The sequence below is a fragment of the Rhinoderma darwinii genome, chromosome 2, assembly GCF_050947455.1.
Source record: "Rhinoderma darwinii isolate aRhiDar2 chromosome 2, aRhiDar2.hap1, whole genome shotgun sequence".
In the NCBI taxonomy this organism is placed as follows: Eukaryota; Metazoa; Chordata; class Amphibia; order Anura; family Rhinodermatidae; genus Rhinoderma; species Rhinoderma darwinii.
Window position 1 is genome coordinate 67,630,398 of NC_134688.1, and position 14,543 is coordinate 67,644,940.

At 39.5% G+C, this 14,543-nt stretch overlaps 2 long non-coding RNA genes across 2 annotated transcripts; both read left to right on the forward strand.

The window, feature by feature from the left end:
- Window positions 1–4,305: 4,305 nt before the first annotated feature.
- Window positions 4,306–5,424, forward strand: LOC142740607 (uncharacterized). Its single transcript, XR_012880814.1, has 3 exons — window positions 4,306–4,366; window positions 4,477–4,900; window positions 5,213–5,424. It is a non-coding gene; the product is annotated as an uncharacterized LOC142740607 (long non-coding RNA).
- A 4,532-nt stretch (window positions 5,425–9,956) lies between these two features.
- Window positions 9,957–11,073, forward strand: LOC142740608 (uncharacterized). The gene is made up of 3 exons (XR_012880815.1): window positions 9,957–10,017; window positions 10,128–10,551; window positions 10,862–11,073. It is a non-coding gene; the product is annotated as an uncharacterized LOC142740608 (long non-coding RNA).
- The last annotated feature ends 3,470 nt before the right edge of the window (window positions 11,074–14,543 follow it).

Here is a 14,543-nt window from a genome sequence, read left to right on the forward strand (position 1 = left end):
GTGATATTTTTTATTGACCTTATGTATATTTTTAATATATTGATATCTAGATATCTATGCATTGCTCTATTTTATATACATACATATGTGTATCTTTTAATATATAGACATGTAGATACTTATGCATTTGCTTATTTTATTTGATATTTTCTATGTCTCTTATACATCTATATATATCTGTGTATGCCTTCTATATATGTATATGTATTCTTTTGATGTATTTATTACTATAATTATGCACCTTATTTATTATGTACCTATATTTAATAGTGTCTACATATATTATTTTCTCTCTAGGTTCTTTTGTGTAATGTACTTTGGTGCATCTGTGTATGTTTTTCTTTTTGCGTATGTACTTATACTTTTTATTGATGCATGGAATATTAATACCACTGATTACGCATCTTTATACATATATATAAAAAAAGTTTTGCCCACATTCTTTTTCTATCTTTTTTCCAATGATATGGTTGCACATCTATCACATTTTTGCATACATATTCAGCACTCAGTATACATTTTTATATATATATTTATTTTTATTTGTATTCTCTCTATGCTTCTGCATTCATTCATATACACTACGTCACCTATATACATATATATATATTTAATATACTGGTATTTATTACTTTCATTTTTATTTCTCTATTTCACACACATCCTGTCAATTCTTGCACATTATAATTAATTATTCATGTATTCAGACTTTTTTAATTTCTCGGTCCCTTATTTACACATCATTGTATCATCTTTGCGTTTTCTTGGACCGTCTTCTCGTCAATATTCACATACGTGCGTTTTTCTTAGGTTCTCTTCTCTATTTCTTTCATCTTTCTTGTTTTTCTCTGTCTCTTTCACATGTTCTACTTTTTCATAGGTCACTTTTTATATTCGCCATATTCCCGATATTAAGCTAACATTTATCTTCTCCGAAGTCCCTTATTTACATGTACATACATCTATCCTGTATATCGCTAGCTGTCCCACAAGCCTGCTTCTTTCTGTCTGGTGGTATAGAATGAGAGAGGTGCGCGCTGGCTAGGGGTGGGGGAGTGGCTCACTCACTTTCGGCCGAGTCTCCAATCTGGGCTGGACGTGGGCGGCGCTGTCAGACATCGTCCGCGCACGTCCGCCTCGATGACGCGGTCACCGGAAGTGGGGCAGTAGCCATCTTGCTACCCCCGGCTTGTCGCCAGGAAAAAACCTCCCACATCACCCACACTGACACCACTTATCCTACATTATGCCCATATATAAGGGAGGGTCCCGCAGAGAAGACGCCACCCCCGGACGAAGGCATCTGCCGAAACGCGCGTCGGGCTTGGCGTCTCTCCCATGCGGCTACATGAATCCGGGTACGTGCAATTTCTCATATACTTAATACATATGGCTGCTGTGTTATCTAGATCCAGGCTATACTACTTGTAATCAGTTTTAGCTATATTGTCACGTTATACAAACGTATACTTTGTTAGTCACATATGTCAATACCAGGTCATGGTGCTACTGATATTAGAATCACTTGATTTAATTCCCTATACATATGCTAACATGTTTTGAGCTGTTCACTGAATCAACATTCAACCCTGGGTCCCTGTTACCTAGTAGTACCAGTATCTTTTTCATGTATTCCGTATGGGCTGACGCCTTTTTCACACTGTATGACTCATTTTTAACTGTTTGTCTCTCTATTTGTTCAATAAAGAAAGTTTATTCTATTACTTATTATCTCTAGTGTACTTGACCTCTTTTTCTTCATAGGTTTCTCAGTATATATTCATGGTCAGAGTACCAGGTTATGTTGGGGTTACATGTATGTTCTTCCTATTCGTTTACTCATGGTTACTCATGTCATTTTGACCATTACCGGCACTTATTAAGATATATATTTATAATATCTTTTTTGTTGTGGAGTTCATACCTTTGCTGCTCGTGTACAATTTGGTTTTCTATATCAATTTTCTCTGTGTTTTACACAGAAACAGGTACCGTGGGTCCCATGGATTACAAAGCCAGAGATGGCGCCTGGCGATCCTTGATGGATCAAGTTTTTAGAGATGAGTCTGCAGTGTCTGGTTTTAGTGGTTCAGAGAGTGTGAGCGAACTCCAGTATAGATACAAGAACTTACTCCATAGACGTATGAAGGTCTGGTGGAACAAAGTATTCCTAGAAAATTACATCCAGAGATGCCTTATTCCAAGGGGTCTTAGGATCCAAATTTTTCCCTCCTTCCCAATCAGTGATGAAACTTTCATCACAAAATGGGAAGATGTTTGTAACAATAGTTCCAAAAAATTCATGGAACTTTTGGTAGGACTCAACCAAGATACACTTGTTTTGTTGGATGCAGAAATTGAAGATGTCCAATCTCAGTTGATTGTACTCTTGTCTGTAGATAGTATGTCCAGATTTAGACAAAGTCTTGAGGTTCAATTCTCCGAATGGGAGAAGGAAATTCAAGCTACAAAATCTAAAAAGTTCACCAGAGATGTTGGAGATTTCCAGCAAAACCAGGTGTACAGATGGAGGAGAAATAAAATAGGTGGTCGGAGTCGCACACCCTCTGTGTCCTCTATCTCCTCTCTCAGTGAAACAGAAAATGCATTCTCTCGCTTCAATCAACCATCTGGCTCACGTCCAAAAAGAAAATTCACACAAAGACAAATGGCAAATAAAAAAAGACCAGATACGCGGGATCCTACTCATCGCCTAAAGGTGATTAACCTATCTGCACACATCTTTTCAGAAATAGATAGAGAGGTCATTGAAAAGGGCCTTACTTTCTCACCTTGTAATCATTTTGACGCTTTCTCTGCAGTAAAAGATCTCAACATGTTTGGTCGGTCACTTATACACAAAAAATGGTTCCACAAATCCACTCATGTGGACCTTTTTCCTACCATAGAGGAGCAACAAGCATTAGGGACTCTTGAGGAGTTGTTGGAAGAACAGGATACTACTGCATCAGGTAAAATCCCAGTATGTGTTCGTATGAAATCAAAGAAATTCCCCCCTCTGAGTCTGTGCCCTGCTGTAGATTCTTTTGTTAAGGCGGTTACATTAGAATTTCAAAATATTCCCGCTAACATTAAGCATGATAATCTTACTACACCACAACGGGAAAGCTTAAACAGATTACAAAAAATGAAGGATGTTGTATTTAAGGCTGCCGATAAAGGCGGGAATGTGGTTGTATGGCCGTGCCACATGTATGAGGCTGAAGCCTATAGACAGCTACACGACAGACAGTGCTACAAAAAACTGACATTCAATCCTTCATCCTCTTTCAGATCTACACTGCAGCAGATACTATCGAAAGCCTTACAAGAAGATGTTATAAATAAGGATTTGTTAACCGCACTTACAACGGCTGAACCCATTGTCCCTACGTTGTACTTACTCCCTAAAGTGCATAAGAATGACAAAATACCACCAGGAAGACCAATAATTTCAGGTAGGGGCAGTATTACCGAGAAATGTTGCAAATTTATTGACCACCACCTTAAAGACCTAGTCATAAACCTTCCTTCATATGTTCGGGACTCTGCAGATCTTCTTCAGAAAGTTAGCGGTATCAGCATTGATGATGATATGCTACTAGTTGCGATTGATGTCGAATCCCTCTACACTAGTATTAGGCATGTTGATGGTATTAGGGCCACTAAATTCTTTCTGTCCACAACAAATCAGGAAAAACCCATGTGTGACTTTCTTGTAGAATTACTGGAGTATACCTTGACGCACAATTTTTTCACCTTCAATGGGCATTTTTACCTACAGCTCCAAGGAACGGCGATGGGGGCTGCCTGTGCACCCTCATATGCCAATTTGTTCCTTGGACTGTGGGAGAGGGACCTTTTTTCGGATGGCCGGGATGATTCAATGGACCGGATCCTGTTTTGGGCACGGTACATTGATGACATCCTGGTCATCTGGAAGGGTACATCCTCTGAGCTGGACAAATTTATGCTAGATCTCAACAAGAACCAGATTAATCTCAAATTTACGTATAAATGTAATAGTCAGCATATTGATTTTTTGGACATCAAATTAACCAAGGATATTGATGGTTTTCTACAGAGTGATGTGTATCGTAAGGAGACCTCTGTTAATTCTCTACTGCACTTCTCATCCTCCCATCCACCACAGACCTTACAGGCGATCCCTATCGGGCAATTCCTGAGGATAAGGAGGATATGCTCCTCCGACACCATTTTTGAGGAACAGGCCAAGGACCTAAAAAATCATTTTATTGACCGAGGCTACAGCATGCGGTCCATTAAAAAAGCGTACTATAGGGCCAAGCATACAAATAGAGATGATCTTCTGTTTGCTAAGAAGACGAAAGATACACAGACTAAGGTGAGGTTTATAACAAACTATCACTCGAGATGGCCACAAATGAGGGAAATTTTCAAAAGGTATTGGCCCATTTTGCTCACGGACCCTATTCTCACCAACTATGTGACCAGGTACCCCAGCATAACAGCAAGACGTGGGAGAAATTTGAAAGATCATTTAGTGAGGAGTCACTATGATCCGGTTACGAGAAAACATCCGTTTGGATCAAAGGGAGCGAAGTGGGGGTGTTCCCCCTGTGGGCATTGCGTGGCATGTCCTAATATCGAGAGGACAACAATATTTTCAAATGTTAAAGGTACAAAAATCTATACCATAACACATCCGATAACATGCACCACCAAAGCAGTGGTGTATTATGCAACATGTCCGTGCCCTAAAGTATACATTGGTCTCACTTCTAGGGAACTTAAAGTGAGAGTGAGGGAGCATATGTCCGATATCAGACGAGCAGCAAATGAGGAAGCTGTGGAAACTCTGAAACCGATACCGCGACATTTCAAAACATATCATTCCTGCGATCCAACAAAATTAAAGGTGAGAGGCATCGATCACATCGTTACAAACATGAGAGGAGGCAATATCAAGCAAAAACTAGCACAATGCGAAGCACGTTGGATTTGGACCCTCGGGTCAATGTATCCATCAGGCCTCAATGAGTCTTTGAGTTTCGCTCCATTTCTCTGAACCACTGACTCTTTGCGGGTCTAGGTTTTTTAACATATTTTTAATCAATAAATATATATATTTTTTATTATTTTATTATGTATATATATATATATATATATATATATATACAGTCATTACCTTGTTAACTACCCTTCTCTATGAATTCTTTATTTCTTGAAGGTATACAGAAAGACAGTTATATGTGGCGATATGTATATTGAAGATGTTGGAGGCTATGGACTCTGGAGACGCTGAAGATTTAATATAATGTATATGTATGCCCATTGGCTATGGGCATGTGTCATCCTATTCTGTATTTTAAAGATGTTCTCCATTTCCTTGTTCTTCATGGGGATGTTGGTTTTATATTTGTTGGGGATTTATATTTATCATAATATGCACTTTAGATATAAATATGTGTTTATATATCTACATATCATATATATTGTCATTTTTGACAATGTATGGGTGATTGTGATTATTTATGCATCTTAGTGATATTTTTTATTGACCTTATGTATATTTTTAATATATTGATATCTAGATATCTATGCATTGCTCTATTTTATATACATACATATGTGTATCTTTTAATATATAGACATGTAGATACTTATGCATTTGCTTATTTTATTTGATATTTTCTATGTCTCTTATACATCTATATATATCTGTGTATGCCTTCTATATATGTATATGTATTCTTTTGATGTATTTATTACTATAATTATGCACCTTATTTATTATGTACCTATATTTAATAGTGTCTACATATATTATTTTCTCTCTAGGTTCTTTTGTGTAATGTACTTTGGTGCATCTGTGTATGTTTTTCTTTTTGCGTATGTACTTATACTTTTTATTGATGCATGGAATATTAATACCACTGATTACGCATCTTTATACATATATATAAAAAAAGTTTTGCCCACATTCTTTTTCTATCTTTTTTCCAATGATATGGTTGCACATCTATCACATTTTTGCATACATATTCAGCACTCAGTATACATTTTTATATATATATTTATTTTTATTTGTATTCTCTCTATGCTTCTGCATTCATTCATATACACTACGTCACCTATATACAAATATATATATATTTAATATACTGGTATTTATTACTTTCATTTTTATTTCTCTATTTCACACACATCCTGTCAATTCTTGCACATTATAATTAATTATTCATGTATTCAGACTTTTTTAATTTCTCGGTCCCTTATTTACACATCATTGTATCATCTTTGCGTTTTCTTGGACCGTCTTCTCGTCAATATTCACATACGTGCGTTTTTCTTAGGTTCTCTTCTCTATTTCTTTCATCTTTCTTGTTTTTCTCTGTCTCTTTCACATGTTCTACTTTTTCATAGGTCACTTTTTATATTCGCCATATTCCCGATATTAAGCTAACATTTATCTTCTCCGAAGTCCCTTATTTACATGTACATACATCTATCTAGTATATCGCTAGCTGTCCCACAAGCCTGCTTCTTTCTGTCTGGTGGTATAGAATGAGAGAGGTGCGCGCTGGCTAGGGGTGGGGGAGTGGCTCACTCACTTTCGGCCGAGTCTCCAATCTGGGCTGGACGTGGGCGGCGCTGTCAGACATCGTCCGCGCACGTCCGCCTCGATGACGCGGTCACCGGAAGTGGGGCAGTAGCCATCTTGCTACCCCCGGCTTGTCGCCAGGAAAAAACCTCCCACATCACCCACACTGACACCACTTATCCTACATTATGCCCATATATAAGGGAGGGTCCCGCAGAGAAGACGCCACCCCCGGACGAAGGCATCTGCCGAAACGCGCGTCGGGCTTGGCGTCTCTCCCATGCGGCTACATGAATCCGGGTACGTGCAATTTCTCATATACTTAATACATATGGCTGCTGTGTTATCTAGATCCAGGCTATACTACTTGTAATCAGTTTTAGCTATATTGTCACGTTATACAAACGTATACTTTGTTAGTCACATATGTCAATACCAGGTCATGGTGCTACTGATATTAGAATCACTTGATTTAATTCCCTATACATATGCTAACATGTTTTGAGCTGTTCACTGAATCAACATTCAACCCTGGGTCCCTGTTACCTAGTAGTACCAGTATCTTTTTCATGTATTCCGTATGGGCTGACGCCTTTTTCACACTGTATGACTCATTTTTAACTGTTTGTCTCTCTATTTGTTCAATAAAGAAAGTTTATTCTATTACTTATTATCTCTAGTGTACTTGACCTCTTTTTCTTCATAGGTTTCTCACAATCTACAAAAGCCTGACCAGAAATACAAACATAATTAAACCATACATTAACAGGCAAAAAGATTTTTTGAGAAAATGTGGGAAAAACCTGACAGCCCAGATGTCCTTCCAGAGTACCAGCTAGGCGCTGAAGTTTTCTGGAGCTGAACGTTTGGAACACTTCTTGAGCGTATGACCAGCGTCCCTGAAATAGATCCACAGCCCTCTTTGTTTCCGAAAAAGTCTCCGTTCTTGAGAGGACATAGTGGAGCCCAACTGTATGGGCTCTTGTGAATCAGATGAACGGACCTCAGCACAGGGAAGGGGAGAGGCCATTGTAGATCTTTCATTTTTGGGCACTCGTGAAGTCGTCAGTGCAAACGCACAAGAAGAGTCATAGTATCCTCTAAAGTCAAGGGCGGACGGTTATTTATTAGGAGATACTTTAAGGTTTCAGAAAGGTCTTGGCGAAATTGACAGCGGAGTGCAGCATCATTCCACTGTGAAGAAATAGACGACCGTATAAATTCCGAACAATAATCTTAGACAGGACGCCGTCCTTGCTGGAGAGATAAAAGATTGGTCACTGCAGGGTTATCTGGTTCTCCATATATTTACCCTAATGCCTCAAATAAGATCTCCACAGAAAATAGTTCAGGGGCATCAGGTCCCAACGAAAAGGCCAAGCTTTGAGGATCTCCCTGCAAAAGTGAAATGACGACACCAACTCAGTTCCACTTCCAGAGGAGAAAGGTCTTAGAAAATACAATTTGCAACTCTCCTGAAAATTAACAAGACTTACGATCACCAGAAAAACGATCAGGTAAGTTCACTTTAGGTTCAACCGGATTTGCGACTGGAACGACTGCTTGGGACTGTGCAGTTTCATGATGTTGAATCCTTACAGCCAGACCTTGCACCAGCTGACTCAAATCGTGCATCTGTTCCACCAGAGCATGCATAGGTTCCATCATGATAAAAAGATAATATTAAAGGCATGTGATTATGTTAAGGAATCACCAGTTGAGCAATTCCCAGGGTGGAGGTTTATGGAATTTCTAGGTGCGCGATTCCCCAAAGGCTGCTGGAGACTGTCTGGAATGAGTGTGCAAATAAATCCGCAACCCCAAATCCATCACAACACTGATCAACAGAATCTAAGGCTACTCTATGGTTTTTCGCCAGAGCCCACCGCAAGGCAGGTTGGACTTTGCAGCATAGAACCCAGGTTGTTTTAACTGAGTTCGGTGTTGGATAAGAGCTGTAATGCAGACAACACCAGAGCAGATATCAAGACAGCCCGAGGGTAAACAGAAAGTCCAAATCACAAAGCTAGTGGTTATCAGGGATTGCAGAGGTCAAAATCAGCCGGGAGCAGAACGTCCAAATCATTAAACAAAGGGTAAACCAAAGACAAGCCGAGGTCCAGTTCCAAAATTATTCTACCATCTAAGAACTCATGCATCACCTCGGGCTACATTTAATCGGGACTGATCTGCCAAATCCAATGGCAGACCACTGCTGCTCGATTAAACCGGCTCTAAGGTGACATAAATAAAAAAACTCCCGACGTACAGGTTAAACATATTCATAGGTCTCTAGAGGGCAGAAGAGTGAGGCTCCAGTGATAGTAATCGCTGGAGCCACTGAACGAAGCAAAGGCTTCCTAGAGTCCCTAGATTGCTTGCACGATATAATGGAATACTAATGTATTGCAGTATATCATGATTTTTACAGGCTTCTATTAAACCCTTAAAGAGGCTCTGTCACCAGATTTTGCAACCCCTATCTGCTATTGCAGCAGATAGGCGCTGCAATGTAGATTACAGTAACGTTTTTATTTTAAAAAAACGAGCATTTTTGGCCAAGTTATGACCATTTTTGTAGTTATGCAAATGAGGCTTGCAAAAGTCCAAGTGGGTGTGTTTAAAAGTAAAAGTCCAAGTGGGCGTGTATTATGTGCGTACATCGGGGCGTTTTTAATACTTTCACTAGCTGGGCGCTCTGATGAGAAGTAACATCCTCTTCTCTTCAGAACGCCCAGCTTGTGACAGTGCAGATCTGTGACGTCACTCACAGGTCCTGCATTGTGACGGCCACATCGGCACCAGAGGCTACAGTTGATTCTGCAGCAGCATCAGCGTTTTACCTACAGCTCCAAGGAACGGCGATGGGGGCTGCCTGTGCACCCTCATATGCCAATTTGTTCCTTGGACTGTGGGAGAGGGACCTTTTTTCGGATGGCCGGGATGATTCAATGGACCGGATCCTGTTTTGGGCACGGTACATTGATGACATCCTGGTCATCTGGAAGGGTACATCCTCTGAGCTGGACAAATTTATGCTAGATCTCAACAAGAACCAGATTAATCTCAAATTTACGTATAAATGTAATAGTCAGCATATTGATTTTTTGGACATCAAATTAACCAAGGATATTGATGGTTTTCTACAGAGTGATGTGTATCGTAAGGAGACCTCTGTTAATTCTCTACTGCACTTCTCATCCTCCCATCCACCACAGACCTTACAGGCGATCCCTATCGGGCAATTCCTGAGGATAAGGAGGATATGCTCCTCCGACACCATTTTTGAGGAACAGGCCAAGGACCTAAAAAATCATTTTATTGACCGAGGCTACAGCATGCGGTCCATTAAAAAAGCGTACTATAGGGCCAAGCATACAAATAGAGATGATCTTCTGTTTGCTAAGAAGACGAAAGATACACAGACTAAGGTGAGGTTTATAACAAACTATCACTCGAGATGGCCACAAATGAGGGAAATTTTCAAAAGGTATTGGCCCATTTTGCTCACGGACCCTATTCTCACCAACTATGTGACCAGGTACCCCAGCATAACAGCAAGACGTGGGAGAAATTTGAAAGATCATTTAGTGAGGAGTCACTATGATCCGGTTACGAGAAAACATCCGTTTGGATCAAAGGGAGCGAAGTGGGGGTGTTCCCCCTGTGGGCATTGCGTGGCATGTCCTAATATCGAGAGGACAACAATATTTTCAAATGTTAAAGGTACAAAAATCTATACCATAACACATCCGATAACATGCACCACCAAAGCAGTGGTGTATTATGCAACATGTCCGTGCCCTAAAGTATACATTGGTCTCACTTCTAGGGAACTTAAAGTGAGAGTGAGGGAGCATATGTCCGATATCAGACGAGCAGCAAATGAGGAAGCTGTGGAAACTCTGAAACCGATACCGCGACATTTCAAAACATATCATTCCTGCGATCCAACAAAATTAAAGGTGAGAGGCATCGATCACATCGTTACAAACATGAGAGGAGGCAATATCAAGCAAAAACTAGCACAATGCGAAGCACGTTGGATTTGGACCCTCGGGTCAATGTATCCATCAGGCCTCAATGAGTCTTTGAGTTTCGCTCCATTTCTCTGAACCACTGACTCTTTGCGGGTCTAGGTTTTTTAACATATTTTTAATCAATAAATATATATATTTTTTATTATTTTATTATGTATATATATATATATATATATATATATACAGTCATTACCTTGTTAACTACCCTTCTCTATGAATTCTTTATTTCTTGAAGGTATACAGAAAGACAGTTATATGTGGCGATATGTATATTGAAGATGTTGGAGGCTATGGACTCTGGAGACGCTGAAGATTTAATATAATGTATATGTATGCCCATTGGCTATGGGCATGTGTCATCCTATTCTGTATTTTAAAGATGTTCTCCATTTCCTTGTTCTTCATGGGGATGTTGGTTTTATATTTGTTGGGGATTTATATTTATCATAATATGCACTTTAGATATAAATATGTGTTTATATATCTACATATCATATATATTGTCATTTTTGACAATGTATGGGTGATTGTGATTATTTATGCATCTTAGTGATATTTTTTATTGACCTTATGTATATTTTTAATATATTGATATCTAGATATCTATGCATTGCTCTATTTTATATACATACATATGTGTATCTTTTAATATATAGACATGTAGATACTTATGCATTTGCTTATTTTATTTGATATTTTCTATGTCTCTTATACATCTATATATATCTGTGTATGCCTTCTATATATGTATATGTATTCTTTTGATGTATTTATTACTATAATTATGCACCTTATTTATTATGTACCTATATTTAATAGTGTCTACATATATTATTTTCTCTCTAGGTTCTTTTGTGTAATGTACTTTGGTGCATCTGTGTATGTTTTTCTTTTTGCGTATGTACTTATACTTTTTATTGATGCATGGAATATTAATACCACTGATTACGCATCTTTATACATATATATAAAAAAAGTTTTGCCCACATTCTTTTTCTATCTTTTTTCCAATGATATGGTTGCACATCTATCACATTTTTGCATACATATTCAGCACTCAGTATACATTTTTATATATATATTTATTTTTATTTGTATTCTCTCTATGCTTCTGCATTCATTCATATACACTACGTCACCTATATACAAATATATATATATTTAATATACTGGTATTTATTACTTTCATTTTTATTTCTCTATTTCACACACATCCTGTCAATTCTTGCACATTATAATTAATTATTCATGTATTCAGACTTTTTTAATTTCTCGGTCCCTTATTTACACATCATTGTATCATCTTTGCGTTTTCTTGGACCGTCTTCTCGTCAATATTCACATACGTGCGTTTTTCTTAGGTTCTCTTCTCTATTTCTTTCATCTTTCTTGTTTTTCTCTGTCTCTTTCACATGTTCTACTTTTTCATAGGTCACTTTTTATATTCGCCATATTCCCGATATTAAGCTAACATTTATCTTCTCCGAAGTCCCTTATTTACATGTACATACATCTATCTAGTATATCGCTAGCTGTCCCACAAGCCTGCTTCTTTCTGTCTGGTGGTATAGAATGAGAGAGGTGCGCGCTGGCTAGGGGTGGGGGAGTGGCTCACTCACTTTCGGCCGAGTCTCCAATCTGGGCTGGACGTGGGCGGCGCTGTCAGACATCGTCCGCGCACGTCCGCCTCGATGACGCGGTCACCGGAAGTGGGGCAGTAGCCATCTTGCTACCCCCGGCTTGTCGCCAGGAAAAAACCTCCCACATCACCCACACTGACACCACTTATCCTACATTATGCCCATATATAAGGGAGGGTCCCGCAGAGAAGACGCCACCCCCGGACGAAGGCATCTGCCGAAACGCGCGTCGGGCTTGGCGTCTCTCCCATGCGGCTACATGAATCCGGGTACGTGCAATTTCTCATATACTTAATACATATGGCTGCTGTGTTATCTAGATCCAGGCTATACTACTTGTAATCAGTTTTAGCTATATTGTCACGTTATACAAACTTATACTTTGTTAGTCACATATGTCAATACCAGGTCATGGTGCTACTGATATTAGAATCACTTGATTTAATTCCCTATACATATGCTAACATGTTTTGAGCTGTTCACTGAATCAACATTCAACCCTGGGTCCCTGTTACCTAGTAGTACCAGTATCTTTTTCATGTATTCCGTATGGGCTGACGCCTTTTTCACACTGTATGACTCATTTTTAACTGTTTGTCTCTCTATTTGTTCAATAAAGAAAGTTTATTCTATTACTTATTATCTCTAGTGTACTTGACCTCTTTTTCTTCATAGGTTTCTCACAATCTACAAAAGCCTGACCAGAAATACAAACATAATTAAACCATACATTAACAGGCAAAAAGATTTTTTGAGAAAATGTGGGAAAAACCTGACAGCCCAGATGTCCTTCCAGAGTACCAGCTAGGCGCTGAAGTTTTCTGGAGCTGAACGTTTGGAACACTTCTTGAGCGTATGACCAGCGTCCCTGAAATAGATCCACAGCCCTCTTTGTTTCCGAAAAAGTCTCCGTTCTTGAGAGGACATAGTGGAGCCCAACTGTATGGGCTCTTGTGAATCAGATGAACGGACCTCAGCACAGGGAAGGGGAGAGGCCATTGTAGATCTTTCATTTTTGGGCACTCGTGAAGTCGTCAGTGCAAACGCACAAGAAGAGTCATAGTATCCTCTAAAGTCAAGGGCGGACGGTTATTTATTAGGAGATACTTTAAGGTTTCAGAAAGGTCTTGGCGAAATTGACAGCGGAGTGCAGCATCATTCCACTGTGAAGAAATAGACGACCGTATAAATTCCGAACAATAATCTTAGACAGGACGCCGTCCTTGCTGGAGAGATAAAAGATTGGTCACTGCAGGGTTATCTGGTTCTCCATATATTTACCCTAATGCCTCAAATAAGATCTCCACAGAAAATAGTTCAGGGGCATCAGGTCCCAACGAAAAGGCCAAGCTTTGAGGATCTCCCTGCAAAAGTGAAATGACGACACCAACTCAGTTCCACTTCCAGAGGAGAAAGGTCTTAGAAAATACAATTTGCAACTCTCCTGAAAATTAACAAGACTTACGATCACCAGAAAAACGATCAGGTAAGTTCACTTTAGGTTCAACCGGATTTGCGACTGGAACGACTGCTTGGGACTGTGCAGTTTCATGATGTTGAATCCTTACAGCCAGACCTTGCACCAGCTGACTCAAATCGTGCATCTGTTCCACCAGAGCATGCATAGGTTCCATCATGATAAAAAGATAATATTAAAGGCATGTGATTATGTTAAGGAATCACCAGTTGAGCAATTCCCAGGGTGGAGGTTTATGGAATTTCTAGGTGCGCGATTCCCCAAAGGCTGCTGGAGACTGTCTGGAATGAGTGTGCAAATAAATCCGCAACCCCAAATCCATCACAACACTGATCAACAGAATCTAAGGCTACTCTATGGTTTTTCGCCAGAGCCCACCGCAAGGCAGGTTGGACTTTGCAGCATAGAACCCAGGTTGTTTTAACTGAGTTCGGTGTTGGATAAGAGCTGTAATGCAGACAACACCAGAGCAGATATCAAGACAGCCCGAGGGTAAACAGAAAGTCCAAATCACAAAGCTAGTGGTTATCAGGGATTGCAGAGGTCAAAATCAGCCGGGAGCAGAACGTCCAAATCATTAAACAAAGGGTAAACCAAAGACAAGCCGAGGTCCAGTTCCAAAATTATTCTACCATCTAAGAACTCATGCATCACCTCGGGCTACATTTAATCGGGACTGATCTGCCAAATCCAATGGCAGACCACTGCTGCTCGATTAAACCGGCTCTAAGGTGACATAAATAAAAAAACTCCCGACGTACAGGTTAAACATATTCATAGGTCTCTAGAGGGCAGAAGAG